Genomic DNA, 19,740 nt, shown 5'->3' with positions numbered 1-19,740 from the left:
GATCAAATATTGCATTCTTTACACACACACACACAGATAAACACACACATGATTTACCCTGGCAACAAGTCTAGTATCAACGTGGGTATAGTATAGTGGCATAACTTATTTTTGAAGTTGTAAACAATAGGAAAATCATCATAATAATTATTATTCGTTGAGTAAATAGTCGCACCCTTCTTCTGCCATGAGCCCATTTTTAATCCTTTCCGGTCACTGTCCTTCTTTGAGTTCTTTTCAGCTTGTTCGAAGAGTTCCCCCATTCTCTAACGAAGGCTGAATGACATACACCCGGCCACCTTGCTTTGGACACTGGGAGAAAATGACTGAGATGCACAGTGGGCATGCAATTATTAAGTGTGACTGTGTCCACATGTCAGCGTTTTGAAATGATGTAATCATTTCAAGTCCCGGGCAGTGTATTAAAATTTAGACATATTCAGACAACCAGATGACTGGTTATGTTAATTTTGTACCTGTCCTTTTGGTACCACATGGGGAAACTTCTACCTCAAGTGTGATGTATCCTAGAGCTGCGGAAACGCACTGATGTGTGACCACTCAAGAATGATAGGTATGATTCTTGGACATCAAAGATGTCCTTAAAAACGTTTTAAGACCTAGGTCATACGGAAATCAAAGTCTAAAATCAGCAAATTTTAGAGTAAAATTCAAGAAGTAAGAACTCCCACATTATAATTCCAGCAATAATAAATTCCATAATAAAAATAAACCAAATTTTATAAAAATATATTTTGAGGGTAATATTTATGCAGTGTTGGCTTTGGGTGACTTCTTTTCGGCATTTAGTTTATCTGTAACTTAGTCTAGATGATAGGAATGCTGAAGGAAAATAGTGTATTTCTTTAATGACACGATTTAAATACACAATGCCACATGAGTCGTGCTGACGTATATTCTTGCACTGATTCCATGAAATCTGAAAGTGAAATGAGCATAGTTGATTTACAGGTAGACTCTATCTTTCATTGCTGTTTGGTTGCTGCGTCATGTCCGACTCTTTGCAATCCCATGGACTGTAGCCCGCCAGGCTCCTCTGTCCATGGGATTTCCCAGGCAAGAACACTGGAGTGGGTTGCCTTTTCCAAGACTCTGTCTTTAAGGGCAGGGGGAGAAAAGGGAAGCTGCTGACCTCGGCAGCCTTTATGGCATCTCTTCTGAGTGTCTTCTACTTTGCTACAACAGAGCGTTCCAGTTCCTGTTCCATCAGTGATATTCTTGCTCTAACGCTTTACTCTGTGTTTTTTTTCTCCCCACGTACGACCTCCACCTCTCTGCTTTAACTGGTCACTTTTGGAGGAGATGGAGGTTAGAAGATGTTTTTAATTGGACGGGGGAAAGGTGGTTTCAATTTAATGAGTAAGCTTCATTTTTACACGCTTTTTCCTTCTCAAAATTGACATTCAAAATGAGTTTGGTTTTAGCCACACAGTTGTCTTCTCACCCTTTCCTCACACCTGCCAGGGAGCAGATAAAGGTGTGAGAAATGTGAGTCCGCCCTGGTCATGCAGTTTTAACACATGGTTTTGGTAATAGGTGTCGAACAGTGTCGTGATTGTAAGAAAGAAAACCAGGCCTGCTTCATCTTCGTGTCTGAGCGCTCGCACTGTCTTTGGCTTGTCATACATCTCTCTTGCCAGCATTTCCTTTGCAGCGTTTAGTTCTGTGAAGAAGACAATACATTCCTACTAGCAGCTAAGGTTTTAAGAGTCATTATTGTTTTATGTGTAATGCTTGGGGCAAAAACTACAAAATAGTTCATAGTTCAAACCGAGTCATTTGTGCAGGCTTAGTAGCTCAGTCGTGTCTGACTCTGCAACTCTGAGGACTGCAGCCTGTCAAGTTCCTTTGTCCATGGAATTCTCCAGGCAAGCATGCTGGAGAGAGTCGCCCTTCCCTTCTGCAGGGGATCTTCGCCACACAGGGACTGAACCCAGGTCTCTCGCACTGCAGGTGGACTCTTTAACATCTGAGCCGCCCTGGAAGCCGTCGTCATTACTATGATGCTAGCATGACCAGAGTCTGCTGGCCCTGTCAAAGCTTTTAATTTGAAGATGATCTTTAAAATGACTTACAAAGTAATTTAGACAGGTTTATTAACACGTTTAGAAAGCAACCCAATATTTATTCTATTTTCTTGGGTGAACTACACAGTGAAAAATAACCCGCCATGCCAATTACCCTCCTGCAATAACCTTAAGAGCTTGAGAGGCGAGTGTCACAGCCCCAGTCTCGGATCCAATTCCGATCCCAAGTTCATGTGTTTTTGTGAGAGGCGTGTGGAAAGAACAAACAGATGTTGCACCGTGGAGCGGTCCTGCGTTCCTAGCAGTCTGTGAACTTTCTTTTGAGCTTGTAGCTCAAAATTGTTATGCTACTATGGCAGCTCAGAAATCGTGTATCCGGGAGAAGGCCACTGTGCGTACACACATTCAGCCACAGCCATCTATCCGGCTGTAACCGTTCCACATTCTGTTCACTGTTTCATCTCAGTCTGTTGAACTGAACCCTGCCGTGGTAACTTTCACACTTTTTCTATCTTTCAGAGCCAGTCTCTAAGGTTAGGAAGCAAGGGGAGCTACCTGCGGGGGTGGAGGGGCAGAGCGTTTGTAGAAACGCGGGTTTGAGAGAGGAACTTGGCATCTCTGAGGGGACTTGTGTGTCGAAGGGGGGATCTCCAAAGTGGAGAACAGCGGTGAGCAGTGTGATGCTCGGGAGAACAGGAAGAAGACAGAATGCGTGCTCAGGCTCCTCTCATTTATAAATGAATAAGTGAATATTTGTTCATATTGAATACACGACTGAATACGAATGTCTTCCCGTATCACGTGTCACTGTTGCTTATAATATATAGATTGCATGAGGGCAGGGGGCTTTCCTGGTGGCTCAGTGGTAAGAAATCTGCCTGCAGTACAGGATACTTGGGTTCGATCCCTGGGTCGGGAAGATCCCCTGGAGGAGGGAATGGCAGCCCACTCCAGTGTTCTTGCCTGGAGAGCCCCATGGACAGAGGAGCCTGGCGGGTTACAGTCTGTGGCGTCTCCAAGAGTCGGCCATGACTGAGCAACTAAGCAGCAACAGCATGAAGGCAGAGCAGACAATCCCAGGTCCTGTGCAAAGCACATCCTAAGGCAAGAGCCTGGGTTCCCCAGAGCAGAAGCCCTATCAGCCACTTTCTGAGGACACAGCAGTCAGCAAAGCGGTCAGAGTCCCAGGGACGTGGGAGATCTGTTTTGCAGTAGACAAATGGCTTACACATACATACGTGTGCAAACATTAGTTGGCCAGTGACGACATGCCGAGTATGTGGAATAAGGAATGCTGTGGAAGGGAGGGTGTGGACCGTCAGTACAGCCCTGTGCAAAATTTAAGTACGACCTGTGTAGACAAAATGGGTTGTAGCACCCCTAGAAAAGAATGGGGCAAAGAACACGTGTTCTCTGCATGTTCAAGGGTGTGCAAGGGGTGGGGGGGGTGGTTGAGCTGAGAAGAGACCTGATCTGCCTTAAAATGCAACTAACTCCTATTATGGTGTGACCAGCAGACGCTAGGGGGACAGCGAGGAGACTGACTGCCTAGCTGGCTATCGCTGTAAGACAAGAGGGTTGACTGGGAGGAGGGCCAGAGAGACTGCTGTGATGGTGAGGGGATTGCTCAGATTGTAGAAATAGGATGTCTTGAAGGTTGAGTAAAATAAAAGATTTATCGGTGGATAGGATATGGCTTGTGAAATTAAAAAAAGAAGAAACAGTCTCCATGGATTTCAGAACAAAGGGATGGTTACAGGTGCATTTACAGATGCGGTCACAAGTGAGGGAGGAGCTATGGGAACAGGAGATGCCTAATAGAGAGGCGGGGATCAAGCCAGTGTTTATCTAGAATTATTTGAGGGAACTAGGCTTGAGATGGAAATGTTTAAGTCGTCAGTGTGTGGATGGAAAACCACGAGCATGGACGCGATCAATCAAGGCACAGCTCAGAGACACTCATGTGTCGTCCCAGACAGTCTCCATGAAGAGAATACTGCAATACGGTGAGTCCCAGGAACTTTTCTGGTTTCTTAGTGCATAGAAAAGTTATGTCTAAAGTCTATTAAATACGCAACAGCTTATGTCTAAAAATACAATGTACCTATCTTAATTAAAAAGTACTTTAGGGAGTCCCTGGTGGTCCAGTGGTTAAGAATCTGCCTGCCAATGTTGGGGACACTGGTTTGATCCCTGGTCCAGGAGGATCCCATGTGCCGTGAGACGACTGAGCCTGAGAACTGCAACTCCTGAAGCCCGGGGGCCCTAGAGCCCGAGCTCCACAACCGGAGAAGCCGCTGGAATGAGAAGCCCGTCTCCTCACCTGGAGAGCGGCCCCCGCTTGCTGCAACTAGAGGAGGCCTGCGCGTAGCAGTGAACGCTCAGTGCGGCCAACAAGAAACGTGCACATACTTCTTTTTTTAAGGAAAGTTTTACTGAAAACTGCTAACCGTCATCTAACCATGCAAGGTCGCCACAAACTTTCAGTTTGCAAAAAGCTGCAATAAAGCAAGGTGTGATAAAATGAGGACTACCTGGGGAGAAACAGTCAGGCACATCTAACTGGGTGATGGTCTGCTCTGTCATGAAGAGGCTGAGAGGACCTGCCCATTCAGAGACGCGCCGAGTCCTCTTCTTATTAGCAGGGCCCCTGCAGAGCACCTGTGCTCAGATGCAGAGAACTTTTCACAGGTGGCGATAGACACCATCACTTTGCTCTCATTAAGCACATTGTTTGCAGTCTAGCTCATATTAATATGTTAGAGAGAACAAAAAGATTTTTATGTGTGAGCTGTTAATACTTAAAGTATAAACTTTTTAGAGATTTCGCTCATATTCTGTGTTTATATATCTTTTTTCATTTTGAGTGTATTTAATACAGTCTTTGCAAATAAATGGGACTTCCCAGGTGGCACTAGTGGTAAGGTACCCGCCTGCCAACGCAGGAGACATAAGAGACCCGGGTTTGATCCCTGGGTGGGGAAGATCCCCTGGAGGAGGAATACTCCAGTATTCTTGCCTGGAGAATCCCATGGACAGAGGAACCTGGCGGGCTACAGTCCACAGGGTTGCAAACAGCCGGACACAACTGAAGCAAAAAAATACAGATATGTTAATATTTTAATTAGCAAAAATGTGGGCTTCCCTGGTGACTCAGTTATAAAGAATCTGCCTGTCAATGCAGAAGACATGGGTTCAGTCCCTGGGTCGGGAAGATCCCCTGGAGCAGGAAATGGCAACCCACTCCAGTATCCTGGCCTGGAGAATCCCATGGACAGAGGAGTCTGGTGGGCGACAGTCCATTGGGCTGCGAAGAGTTGAACAAGAATTAGTCAGTAAACAACAACAAACAGAAATGTATTGAAAATAACCCTAAACCTGTTATTGACAGTTGCTGGGGTATGGAGATCACAAATATAGAAAATAAACGATGTGGGGCAGATGCGGAGGCAATGTGTGAAGTTCAATTAAAAAAAAATTAAAAGCTAAGAATTTAACTCTTGAAAGTAAAGGAAACCAATTCAAATAAGTCTTTTAAGACCTGCTAGAGACTTTAGATTTAATCTCATCCAGAATGGGGAGACAGTGGAGGTTTTGAAGAAATGGCTGATAGAAACTCATTTTGGTTTTGACAGCATTGCTCTCCTGGAGAAAAGTTTTGAGGCTTTTATGGCCGTAGAGGAGAGAGAGAAAACAGAGGAAAGAGAGTCAGAGAGAGAGAATGGCGATGAGAAGGACCAGAATTTGGAAGGTAAATCATATTTGGGAAAAAAAAAGGTGGATTAAAGAAGACTTTAGATGATGGAGGTGATATTTCTTAGGATAAATACTATCAAGAAAGAGAATAATTTGACAGGAAGCTGTGGAAGAGGTAGGGAAGAGGGAAATGACCCATTGATTTTGGATCCATGCAGTTCAGAATTCCTGAGGCCAAGCCCAGTCATTTTATAACCAGCACTCCGTTTTTGGAGGGTACGTCTACAGCCCCAGAGAGAGTTCTAATATAGAGATGTTGGATTCATTCATTTAATCCAAAAGATTGCATTCAGATCCTATCCTGAAAGTTGGCATATGTCTTTCCTGTTCATGTTTCATATTTCTCCGCACACCTATTCCATAAAGAGCAATAGCAAGGCTTTGATTTTTAAAACAGTTTACATAAACGGCACCATGCATGTGTATACTTCCTGTAGCAAGATGCTTGTTTATACTTGATACCATGCTGACATATTGATCGAACTCTGATTTGGCAAACCATGGCTCAATACTGATCGAACTCAATACTGGTCGAACTCAATACTGATCGAACTCAGACTTGGCAAACCATGGCTTAATGGACCCAAATGTGGCCCATTCCCATTTTGTGCAACTCTGGTGGCTCAGACAGTACAGAATCTGCCTGCAAAGCTGGAGACCCGGGTTTGATCTCTGGGTCAGGAAGATCCCCTAGAGAAGAAAATGGCAACCCACTCCAGTATTCGTGCCTGGGAAATCTTATGGACAGAGGAGCCTGGTGGGCTGCAGTTCATGCGGTTGCAGAGAGTCGGATACAACTGAGCAACTCACACTTTAAGGGTTTGTTGGTTTTTTTTTCCACCTGTGACAATTTGTAATCAGTTTGATGCTATACAACACTAACTTTCAGTTAGGTGAAATTTTATCCCCATAAAGGGAATCCTATTCTTCTTGTTAATATACCTATGTTACAAAAAAAAAAAAAAAAACACTCAATTTTTATTACTATGTTTTGAATTTCAACAATAAAGAACAGGTGGAAATGTCTATTTTCCCTTGCTATATAAATATGACATAATATACTCAACTTACACCATAGCTTGCAAAGTTCAAAAGAGTAAACTTGATTTAGCTAATTTATTAATTTTGACAATTACTATTTTTTTCATTTTATAAGTACACTACAATTTACATATTAATTTATAAATTAAATCCCATTGTTTCATATTTTTGTTATTAGGAGCAATACTTAAAATCTATCTTTGTGAGAGTGTCTTCATAAACATGGATGAAATTTTCTCTGTGTGTGAACCTAAATGTGGTATTATTAGCTTAGAGTTTGAGTCTATCTTCTCCTTTATTACATATTGCCTACAAAGAGGTTTAGTGAAAGTCACTCAGTCGTGTCTGACTCTTGCAACCCCATGGACTGTAGCCCGCAAGGTTCCTCTGTCCATGGGATTCTCCAGGCAAGAATACTGGAGTAGGTTGCCATTTCCTTTCTCCAGGGGATCTTCCCGATCCAGGAATCGAACCCATGTCTTCTGCATTGCAGGTAGATTCTTTACTGACTGAGCTAGGAGGGAAGCCCCTACAAAGAGGTTTGGCCAAACCTAATCAGCAGTATGAGAAGTTTTAGTCAGTACCCTAAGCAATATCCTTAAGTTTTCTTAAATTTTCTCCAGTGTATTTATTTTACCAGTGTATATTTTTATCTGAACCATGGATGACTTAGAAACACGTCTTCTAGTTTCTAAAACCTGCTGTCAAACCTATCATTCTCTTTCTAGTGGACCGACACTTTGATTAAACATCTATCTGAATGAGACTGACGTATAGATGCCTAGGGCACAGTACGCAGTCCAGTTTTACAAACGTCCCATCTATAAAGCATTTGCATTTCATAAATGCATTGTCTTGTGCTACAAGCGATTGCATCAGTCTTTCAAATGATTTGTTATTGCTGCACAAAAGCATACCTGTTTGCACATTAAGTTTCTCCTTGGTCTTCCTTCAGCAACTGCTTTAAACATTTGAGCCTATATTTTTACACATGTATAAAGTTAGTATTTCTTTAACTTCATGGTAAATTGCTCTGTTATCATTAAATCATGACTCTCTTTTTACCCCAAAAACTACTTGTTGATGGTGACCTACCAGCTTTCTTTTGGTTGTTAATTTCCAGTTATATTTAAACCTGCATCTTTATTTTCTATCCCGTGTTTTCTATCTTCCTGTGACAGGATGCTTGATGCTTGCCTCTCAGAGAGTGCATAATGAGGAGGTCGCTTGATTATTCCAGTTAAAAATCAGTTCTTTTGCAGAAGAGTGAATTTTGTTTGTAGGTAAAATGTTTGCTGACATGCTTGAAGATACTTAAATCATCATACAATGCATTTTCTATTTACCATAATTATTTTGCTTCTCTTTTTTTTTTTTCTTTCTTGGCTTTTGAAAGTAAGCCCATTTTACTCCCCTAATTCTCTTGAATGTATTCTTTTAATTTTCATTCTTAGGTGCCTGCTTTTAAGTTTTAAAAATAATGAATAGGCTGTATATACAGAATATAGATTTATAAAATAATTGAGCAGTTAAGACAAAGAGTTCCACATACCTACTTTAACCTCCAACCCCATCATGCAGTTTCCTTCATTTTTAAAAATCTGCCCTAATATGTCATCTCCACTACAGCTAATGAACAGACATTGTTACACTGTTATTTGCTGAAGCCCACAGTTTGTGTGAAGGTTCACTCTTTGTGTTCTAGTCCTGTGGGCTTTGGCAAACGCACAGTGAAGCCACCTCTGCATTTTCATCGGGAGAGTTTCATCGGAGCTGCACATATTGATCCCTATTAACGGGAGGTGACATAACCACAGGGCGGGCTACACAGTCATCAGAAAAGAGCGGACTATTGATAGGTGCAGCGATGAATCTCAAATGCATGCAGTGTGTGGCATAAAGGCTACGTACTACACAATTAATCTGAACGGCATTCTGGAAAAAGCAAAACTATACCAAATAGGGACGGTATTAACAACTGCAATAACTGAGGGTGAGGAAATGAGCTGAGTACTAAGGTACAGAGCAAAGGAACTCTTTACACCACGGAAGCACTGTACTTACTGTTTTTATTTATTTTTGGTGATAGTTATATGAGTCTTTTGGAGAAGGGAAAGGCTACCCACTCCAGTATTCTGACCTGGAGAATTCCACGGACACAGTCCACAGGGTCGTAAAGGGTCAGACATGACTGAGCGATTTTCAGTTTCACTTCCATATGGGTCTTTACTTTTGTCAAATTTTGTACAATTGTATAACCAACGCAGTAATTTTACTGCATATAAATTTAAAAATAAAATAACACCATGCTTCTTTATTATCACGTGATAGTGCCAGTCTCCTATCCTTTTATCATTAAAAATGAATGCTGCCTCCATGGGCGGCTGGATTTTGTAGTTTGCGGTCCTGTTTTTCCACGGAGCATCAGATACTAGTCACCCAATGAGTCAAGCATTAGAGAGACGGTCTGGTCTGCAATCATCCTTTTCTGTTCTAAACAGATTTTATGTTCCTCAAATCCTTCCCTAAGATGGATGACTCCAATAATTCTTTGCCTCCCTTGTCTTCCCATTTCCAGTAACACTGACAAGTTGGGTTTTCCTATGCCTGCCCCACCCTCTGGCAAAGACAACGTCCTGGTGGGAGTTGGGAGGTGGGAGTCAGCTCCTTGGTCCGAGGATGGGATGCTCCCACCCACCACTGTATATTGACACTTGATGTGCTCTGGCCATAAATCACTTGATGACATCACATTGTTGCTATAAATCCGTGAACAAATAAGCTATCCTTCCATTAGGGGACATAAAACGGTCCGTTTTCAGACTCGGTCTGTGTACTGTTTATGGGTTGCTTGCTGCTTTCAGGGTTTTTACAAGAGAACATCCACTGTTTCTTTCTGGCCCTACTCCAGAGAACGATGTTAACACTGCCCATTTTCCAAGAGCTTTGGTGGGACGGCTGCAGAACACAGCCACAGTTTCCATCAGGGACCTGCGCGACGTTTTAGTCTCCATTTCCCAGACAAATTAAACCCACTGTTTTATGAGTTTCTTCAAAGGGGCTACACAGTAGCTCATTTTACTGAATATGGATACTGCCCCTCAGAAAACAAATCATATGATAACAGAGCCTAGAGCTTACAGATTCTAGAGCATGTTAATTACTACCTCAGGGGCCGGCCCTAAATTACTTGACTTCCTTAGGGAAAGCTGGCCGGTGGGCTAGGCTATGACATTGGAAACCATCACAAGTTCAAAGGGTTTACCTGTCTGGAGGGTGGGGAGGGAAGGAGTATTGAATCTCCAAGCACTAAGGAGCTGCTGCTGCTGCTGCTGCTGCTGCTGCTAAGTCGCTTTGGGAACACATTTTTATGTCATTTATTTCTTCATTTCTTTATTTGAACCAGAAAATGATACTCGAGGGTCAACAGCCTTAACACTCAGGTCTGTAATGTTCCTTCATGTTTTTAAAGTCAGGAATTTGGTTTAGGATTCTAATCAGAAATAAGTTGGGGTGACAATGAAAAACGGTAAGAGATGGCTCAATTTTGCTCTAACAAACGGATATAGAGATAGATCAGCATATATGTATCTGCCTGTATGTGCTCCATCACTTCAGTTGTGTCCAACTCTTTGCAACCCCATGGATTATAGCCCTCCAGGCTCCTCTGTCCATGGGATTTTCCCAGCAAGAACACTGGAGTGGGTTGTCCTATCCTCCTCCAGGGTAAATCTTCCTAGCCCAGGGATCAAACCTGAACCTCCTATATCTCCAGAACTGCAGGCAAATTCGTTACCTGCTGAACCATCAGGGAAGCCCTGGGCTAAAAAGAAGTGATTCAAAACTTTATTTGCATATTTTTGTTTCTCCACATGTATATACTTATATTTATGACCTGTGTGTATATGTAGATGTAGGTATCAGTTCTTATTAGCCCATTGGGTTATTACTGACGGGTCATCCAAGCCTGTCTCTGGCTTTTCTCTGTTTCGTTCTCCTTGTTACCCAAATTGCATTATTTTAGGTGCAACAGGTTTTGCATGGTGGTTTGTGTATTTCTATAACTCAAGTTTCAACTTTTGTTTAACAAAAAGCAATTATATAAACACTAATTTGCCAAATTCATTTATGACATGACAGGCATTGCCTTAAGTGTGTGGCATATGTTTTCTCATTTTAAACCACAGCTACTCTGTGGCGCGTGGCCCATCATTATTATTATTCTCAGTTCACATGTTAGGAAAATGAGCTTCAGAAAACTGGATCCCAGTTTTTTTATAAGAAAGGATCCTGATTGTCAGTCAATGCAGCCTGACTCCAGGGAAGTTGCTCAGTCGTGTCTGACTCTTTGCGACCCCATGGACTATACAGTCCATGGCATTCTCCAGGCCAGAAGACTGGAGTGGGTAGCTTACCGCTTCTTCAGAGGATCTTCCCGATCCAGAAATCGAACTGGAGTCTCCTGCATTCCAGGCGGATTCTTAGCCAACTGAGCTATCAGGGAAGCCCATGACTCCAGGGAATCTACTTTCAAAATCAACTCAATACTGACCTTGCTTACTAGCAATATAAACAAGAGGAGTGGGAATGTTGCTACGGATAAGAAAAGATCCTTACTGTGTTTAGAAAAGAGAATATGTAAGACTTTACCTTAGACAGTTTATTTTTCCTTAATTAAAGGTCAATAACATAAGATACTTTGCTTGGTATTTGATAAATCAAATCACAGAGTTCAAGATCAATGCACTATATATTGGTGAGTGATGGATGAATGGGCTATTTGAGACTCAGTGGAAATTTCACCTACTATTCAAAGGATGATAAAATTATGTAGGTTTCAAAATTATAATGCCACAATCCTGTAAAAATATCACCCCGGGGCTGACCTGACTAGGTGATGATTAGGTAAAGCTTTTTGGGGGGTTTACCTTAACTTTAATTACTAGTCCTAGGATATTTTAGGAATTTCTGACCCACAGATTATCTGAGGCCATACTTGTTTATTATTAAGAAAATTAACTCAGTGGGCAGTCACACAGGGAGCAAGACACTGCGCATTAAGCTCTGAACATCAGAGGCAACCCATGTACACTGATTTCAGGGAAAGATATTCACCAGCAAACACTCAGGACTGATAAAGAAATCAGGGGCTTGTGCCAAATGGGAGTCAGAGCTATGGAAGTCAAGTTTATTCCAAAGTTGCGTGCGTGCTAAGTAGCGTCAGTCATGTCTGAGTCTTGCAACCCCATGCACTGGAGCTCGTCAAGCTCCTCTATCCATGGGATTCTCCAGGCAAGAATCCTGGAGTGGGGTGACTTTTCCTTCTCCAGGGGATCTTCCCAACCCAGGGATAGAAGCCATGTCTCTTGCGTCTCCTGCACTGGTAGGCAAGCTATTTACCACTAGCATCACCTAGGAAGCTCTTATTCCGAGGCTGAAAGATACTAAATCATTAATTAATGAATACACTATTAGGTCAAGTGTGACTGTCAGATTCTGAGGGCAGAGAGTTTCCAGGTCTCCAAGAAGAATAAAGACAATGATTAAAATCTTCTTTCAATGCTGTAAAATTTGATGCCCAAGGTGAGGAAAAAGAAAACTAGATCCAAATTAAAGAGTTCCACTCATGTCTGTAAACTTCCAGGGACATGACATATGTCTTGAAATTTCACTATGATCTGTGATCAGAGGAGCATTCAGGCTTTATGAAAAGAGAGTGAGGTGCAGTTACGCCCAGAAACAAGAGTCCTCCTCTTCCTAGAAAAAGTGTAAGTCTAAAACTTGAGGATGCAAATCTGAGTATCTGTGCAACATCTAGGCATTTAAGTGTAAAGAATATATATATATATATATATATATGTTTAAAGATATATTTCTTTAATGAACAGAAAGCATCAATGACATCATTATATATATTCTATATGAAAAGTAATTGGTGCTTTTTGTTCACAGTGATACATAGTGAGAAAGCTCTCGTGGACTTCCCTGGTGGTCCAGTGGGCAGAATCCACCTGCCTGTGAGAGGGGCATGAGTTCGATCCCTGATCCGAGAAAATTCCACATGCCGTGGAGCGACTGAGTTCATGTGCCACAGCTACCGAACCTGCGCTCTAGAGCCCACACTCCTCAAGGGGAGCCACCGCGATGAGAAGCCCGCAGCAACAGAGGCCCAGCACAGAAATAAACAAACAAACAAACATCATGAACCACCCGGAGAATCTGACAAAAGTTACTGACCATCTCCTCAGAAAAGGGATTCACAAACATACTTCTTACACAATTCTCTTTCATTGATTGGAGATATTCAAGAAGAATCCTGGCAATAGGCCCATTTAAAATCTCTATTTGGCTCTTTCTTTTCTTGCAAATGATCACTCTGTGTTAGTCAGGGTTCTCCAGGGAAACCAAACCAGTAGGAAATTGATTGATTAATCTATTTATTAAGGACGAGATTAGCTCACAGGATTATGGAGGCTGAGAAGCCCAGTAATCTGCTATCTGCAAGCTGAATACTCTGAAAAGCCAGCGGTGTGGCTCCTGTCTGAGTCCAAAAGCCCGAGGGTTCAAGTCCTAGTCAGAGGGCAGGAGACTGGCGTCTCACCCTAAGAAGGCAGGCACAGAGAAGTAGAGGTAACTACCTCCTCCCTCCACCTTTGACCCCATTCAGGTCCCCAGTGGACTGACTGATACCCACCCACACTGGGGAGGGCCACCTGCTTTACTGAATCCACTGATCCAAATGCTAATCTTATCCGGAAACACCCTGTCAGACACTCCCAGAAATAATGATTAACCAGCCATCCAAGCATCCCCTGACCCAGTCAAGTTGACCCAGTAAAGTGAACTAACACACCCCGTTGCTCAAATAATTTTGTATTTTTTGTTGATTTTATTTGTTTCTAGCAGTAAAACTGCTTTTTATAGGTTCAAGGCCAGCATGGCTTATGTGAAGAAGTAAAAATTGGTAAAAGGGCTTCCAAGGTGGCTCAGTGGTAAAAAAAAAAAAAAAGTCCACATCCCAATTCAGGAGACGGGTTTGATCCCTGGGTCGGGAAGATCCCCTGGAGGAGAAACTGGCCACCCATTCTGGTATTCCTGCCTGGAAAATCCAGTGGGACAGAGGAGCCTGTCGGGCTACAGTCTATGGGGTCTCAAAGGAGTCGAACAAGACTTAGTGACTAAATATCAGCAGCAACAAAAATCGGTCAGTACATAATCCAGTTAAGGTCCTTCATCATCTAAGCCCATCGAGCTCATCTTCCGGATGCAGGAATGTGAGCCAATTATTTGAATTTCCAACTCTCAGTCTCCTTGTTCATAAAGGGAGGATTAACTTCCTCACGGGTTTCAGTTAAGTCTGCGTGATATAAATCTGATACCGAGCAAATTTCCCTGGTACGTCCTGGGTAGTGAATACCTAGAGTCCAAACTTCAGTGCCAGTGTGTGTGTGTGCGCATACCCATTGGAAAGCCTATCCGCCTCGTGAGGATATTAAAAATAATTATTTAAAATGCCATCAAACACAATCTCCTTGCAAATCTGCACTAGAGAATCCCTGAGACATTTGACTGCCCCTTGGGAAGAGACGATGGCGATGGTGGTAGTTCTACGGGTCGGGGCATATTCCCTCTGCAAATAATTGAGGTAGAAACGCCCTCTTTGTTCAACACACATAGTCGGCTACCAGCAGCCAAAACAAAAAACAGACCGAGGAGTTTCTAAGTAAGAGGGACTCCTAACGGGCGAGTTGGCCCAGACGTGCAAGCACACGTGTGTTTGTTGATGAATGAAAAGTTAAAGAAAAGAAAAAGCGTGTGAAAGGAACGTTTGAGAAAGTATGCGAGCGAAACTGCCCTATTTTCAGTATCAAGCGATCCATTAAGCTAACAACAAACATAGCAACAGAAAAGATGCCCAGAGATCAACGGGCTGAAAGCACTCGGCTGTGACGGTCCCTGCAAACGGACTGGAGGTCAGGACGCTTCCCGGTGGATACAGCCGTGAGCAGCTGATCCCAGGACTTGCCCTCTGTGGGGACCCCATCACAGGATTTCCAACTCAAATTGATGAAGGGGGAAAAAAGTTATCACCCTGTTTTACTTGTGTGCTTTCCACGTGGACGGCATTCTAAAGTCACACCATAGCAATGATGTCGTGGGTGCCTATACTCAAAGGGAAGCATCTATAGGCAAAAACCACTCCATACTCTATTACTACAATTATCTCTGCATGCTCAGCCGCTCAGCTGTGTCCTACTTTTTGTGACCCCATGGACTGTAGCCTCCCCATGCTCCTCTATCCGTGGGATTTCCCAGGCAAGAATACTGGAGTGGGTTGCCATTTCCTTCTCCAGAGGATCTTCCCAACCCAGGGACCCAACCTGTGTCTTCTGCGTTGGCAGGTGGATTCTTTACCACCGAGCCACCTGGGGAACCCATAGTTATCTGTGTGTGTGTGTATGTGTTAAGTCATTCAGTTGTGTCTGACTCTTTGTGACCTCATGGACAGTAGCCAGGCTCCTCTGTCCATGGGATTTTCCAGGCAAGAATGCTGGAGTGGGTTGCCATTTCCTTCTCCAGGGGATCTTCCTGACCCAAGGATCAAATCTGGTCTCCCACATTGCAGGCAGGCTCTTTACAGCCTGAACCACTAGGGAAGCCTAATTATCTCTAAGTAGGTACATTTCTGGGGACCCAGAAGAATTGTCTTTTGTTGAGCTTTAAATTCAGATTCCATTCTGACAGGTCCCTTGTGTTGGGTGTCCATCTTTAAATTAAGATTGAAGTTAGCCCTTTGGGAGAGGCGTTTGCAATATTTGTGGAAAAAGGTTGGAATGCTAGAGAAATTACAATGGCTGTTCAGTAGCTCATCAAATACCTGCCAGCCTAAATATGCGATAGTTTTGCATATTTAATTTTGCCAGCCTAAATAGCCAAATAGCTTTTTTTTTTCTTCCTGAGGCTTCATTTGGCTTCAATCTCATTCCAAGACCACAGTCTGTCGACAGAGAAGCTCTCTATACCAAGCATCAGTGAGGGAACATAATTACTACTAAAACTGAAGCAGGCACCATGAAATCTTTTCATTTCAATGTGGAAATACAAGATGAAGAGTTTAATATTAACTCAATCAGTCAGCTTCAATTAGGGTGCTGTGTGTTATAGTTAATGGAATTAAGATCACTAATACAGCTCCTTGAAACACAAGTGAAGTATTATAGTTACTCCTGAGTAGACATATTCTCAACGACTTGATTATATTTATGTGTTTTCTTGCAAACTCTGGTGGTATTTCTCAAGATTTTTAGGTGTCAACATATGGTTTCAATTTCTCTGAAATATATAGCATAGCTTGTTCTCAGAGAAAACGCTGCCAAACAGTACTTGTAAATGGATCTTTAGGTAAAACTTAACATCTCCATCTTTCCTATAAGGCTTCTTGGCTACCGCCAGTGTGACCACCTCATATGGAAAAATCCTACCCAAATGAAACTTTCTCAACTGAAACAGGAAACACCTTTCCCTTTCTTATGGACATGAACGCATACTACAAAGAGGCTTCTCAGGCACATCCAGTGGTAAAGAAGCCGCCTGTCAGTACAGGATTCATAAGAGATTCAGGTTCGATCCCTGGGTCAGGAAGATCTCTCTCTTGGAGTAGGAAATGGAAACCTGCTCCAGGATTCTTGCCTGAAAAATTCTCTTTTCAGAGGAGTCTGGCAGGCTATGGTCCACGGGGTTGCAAAGAGTCAGGCATGACTGAGTATCTGAACACACTACAACAGAATTTTTGCCCATCAGGGAGATAAAAATATAGACATGCTAAGCTACTGGAAGTTGCTGCCATTTGTGATCGATTTCATAACAATTCAAAGTAAAGGAATCCGGCCGCCAAAATTAACAAAACAGAATAGTTTCAGTAGAAGAAAATGTTTAGTCATTCTAAAATCTCCGTGGAATGCCGCTGCTTCATACACAAAAAAACTGGAAGAAAAAAAAAAAGAAGTTGCATTCTATTTCTAATAAAATATTGCCAGAAATTGTGATAACGCTGTATTTCCCACCGGACTAAATATTTATACAGAATTGTTTATCTTTAAGGTACATTTCAAATTCACTCTGTGCATTTACTTAATACACATTCAAAGCTTTCTGTTTATCTTCAGTGTGTGTATGTGTGTATGCCTGTGTGTGTACACAAATATACATAACATGAGTATTTATCTGTTTTCGAAAGAATAAAACTCTGGAATGTAAATTTAAAAATTTAGTTTGACATTTGTGTGTTTTGTCTGTGTTATAACCCAAATCCAAATGGTGTGTGGGTCCATTTTTATACCTAATAGCATGCTGTAGATATTTTCCTGTGTTATAAATTCTCAGGGAATATGGAGCCGGCTCGCTTCACTGGTTTTGGATGGCATGTCTCAGTATAATCTGTGCATGCCCATTGCTGATGAAGACGCACCATGGTCCGTATAGAGAAAGATTTTTAACTTTTGCTTCTTACATGAATGAGAAGACGAAGTTGGGGAGTAAAGGGGTGGGGGAGGCTGTTTGTGAACATTTCCCTAGGTTCCGAATGACGATCTTGAAGCTATAAACAATGCAGCAGTCCGTTAAACCGTATCCCTGAATTATTCGGGATTCACATGCTCGGCCGCCTTCACACTGTTATCATTTTGTCTCAGACCAATGGCGTTTATAAAATACGTAAGTAGAGACAGACTAAATAGAAGTGGACAGCGCTGTGCTTCAGTGAGAACAGTATGCGTTCGGTGCATTTCCAGCCCCAAGATCAGGGCCATGTTGGGGAAAACTAACTCCACTAACTTCAACTAGTTTAGCAAGTTCTTTCTTCCAATTATCAACATAAATGCGAGAATAGGGAGAAAAACGTGGCAAAACACAGAGAAGCAAAGATGATAAATTAAGACTTCCATAAGTCACTGCCCAGAAATATGAGACTATTCATATATGATTTTATCTTTTTTTAAAGAAAGCACTGAACAGATACTGTGCATAGTTTGCTGAAAGACAAAGATGGCTCAAGATCATCTTTCCAGTACATATTTTTCAAATCTCTCTCTCTTTACAGCATCTTGTTGAAATAAATTACATCTGCTACATTTCTGGAACACACCAAATTGTAGATGCAAAAACTGTTGAACTTTCAACTTATTTCCAGTCTAATAGTCCTTGTTCTGATTTTTAAGTACTTGCAGTAGAGAAGACAACTAGGTATTGAATGCTTCCTAAGGATCCAACACAGAGCTAGCTGCCCTGCATGGAAAATCTGGTCCAGAGTTTGGCAAACTATATTTTGCAGTCAGCCCCAGCCCACTGCCCGTTTTTGTATATAAAGTTTTATTGGGACACAGTCATGCCCATTTGATTCCATACGCTTTCAGACACTTTCCCCCTGTGATGGCAGAGTTGAGTAGTTGCAGCAAACACAACATGGGCTACGGAGCCTAAATTTTTATGTGTTTTAACCTCTGATACGAGCCTAGTAGATGATGGAGAAGTCTTATAACTGCTGTTTCCAAACTGGTAGCTACATTCCACATGAGATGACTGAGAACCTGAAGTCTGGTAGTGTGACTGAGGAGCAGACTCTCTAATCGTGTTTAAATTTGATTAGTTTAAAATTTAACAGAAACGGCTATCTGTGACTAGTGGCTATTGCACTGGATAGCAGCCCTCTACAAGGCCTGGTCTGCAATAACCCAAAGCCTTTACTTCTGATGTGCAATTTGTGATAATTTCTGGAAGGCTAAAGATTTAGCACCTCAAAAGTTAGTAGCTCTATCTTTTCTGGTTGCATTAAAAATGTTGTACTTTAGCAATATATGGAAAGTTATCAAAGCACTTCTTATTTTCATAAAGAAAGCTACTTCAGATAATCCCATGAAAGCTAGACAGATCTAAAATCTTTCCCTCTGAACAAAATCAGAAAGTTATATTTTGCAACAGACGAATAGACTGTTCTTCCGTTGTTACTGTTATCCCAATTTAGTTATTTAATAGTATAACTGAGACACAAAGAGAGCAATAAACCATCCAAATCTCTGGGTTTCCTGTGAAATAACAAGCATAAAAACATGAGAATCCTTATCCATTCTCTCTACAAAACCACGGTGATCATCTTATAAGAAAAAAGCTTGAGTTTACACCATGTTGCAAAAATGATGTGCATTTAGAAACGATATGTTTAGTATTGAATGGTGGTCTTTTCCCAGCTTAGTTATATGCCATCAACTATCTCTAGAGACGCCAGCCAGGGGTAGCAGCTGCCACTCCCAGTCTTGAACTAGAAATATAGTTTGTTCTAACCATTTAACACACTTTTGTGAGCTCCTAAAATTGTTCCAGGTCCTGGTATCTTGGCTCTTCTCCCCTCATAAGTCATGGGTCACGAGAAGTAGGAACTGCCTTTTGGTGAGAACTTTAGGTGTCTTGGCCCTCCAACATTCTTTCCTGTCATTAGTAATCAATTCCTGATTGTAATTCCTGACAGTAATCAATTTTAAAAAATCTGTAAGGTACAATTCTTTTAACTTAATCATACATAAATCTGTAGAGTTCCTTGGCCTTGGATATATCTGCACATGTGTGTACATCTCAGTTTAAAATTTAACTGATCCTTTAAAGAGAAAACATTTCAAAAGGTTAGGTAACCAATGGAAATTAATTAATTATGATGAATGGTAATTAATGTGCAATTGATGCTGTTGCTTCCAGAGAACAAGAGTGATGGCTAGAAAGGCATTAAACGGAGACTGGGGTGGGTTGGACAATGAGGAACCATTAGAAGCATGTGGTTATTAAGATTAAACTTGACAAAATTTAATTAGAATAGAATTGCTTTACAGAGAAGGAAATGGCAACTCAC

Source organism: Ovis canadensis, chromosome 11, assembly GCF_042477335.2.
Source record: "Ovis canadensis isolate MfBH-ARS-UI-01 breed Bighorn chromosome 11, ARS-UI_OviCan_v2, whole genome shotgun sequence".
Lineage (NCBI taxonomy): Eukaryota > Metazoa > Chordata > Mammalia > Artiodactyla > Bovidae > Ovis > Ovis canadensis.
The sequence above is the reverse complement of the archived record's forward strand: the minus strand, read 5'-3'. Positions refer to the sequence as shown.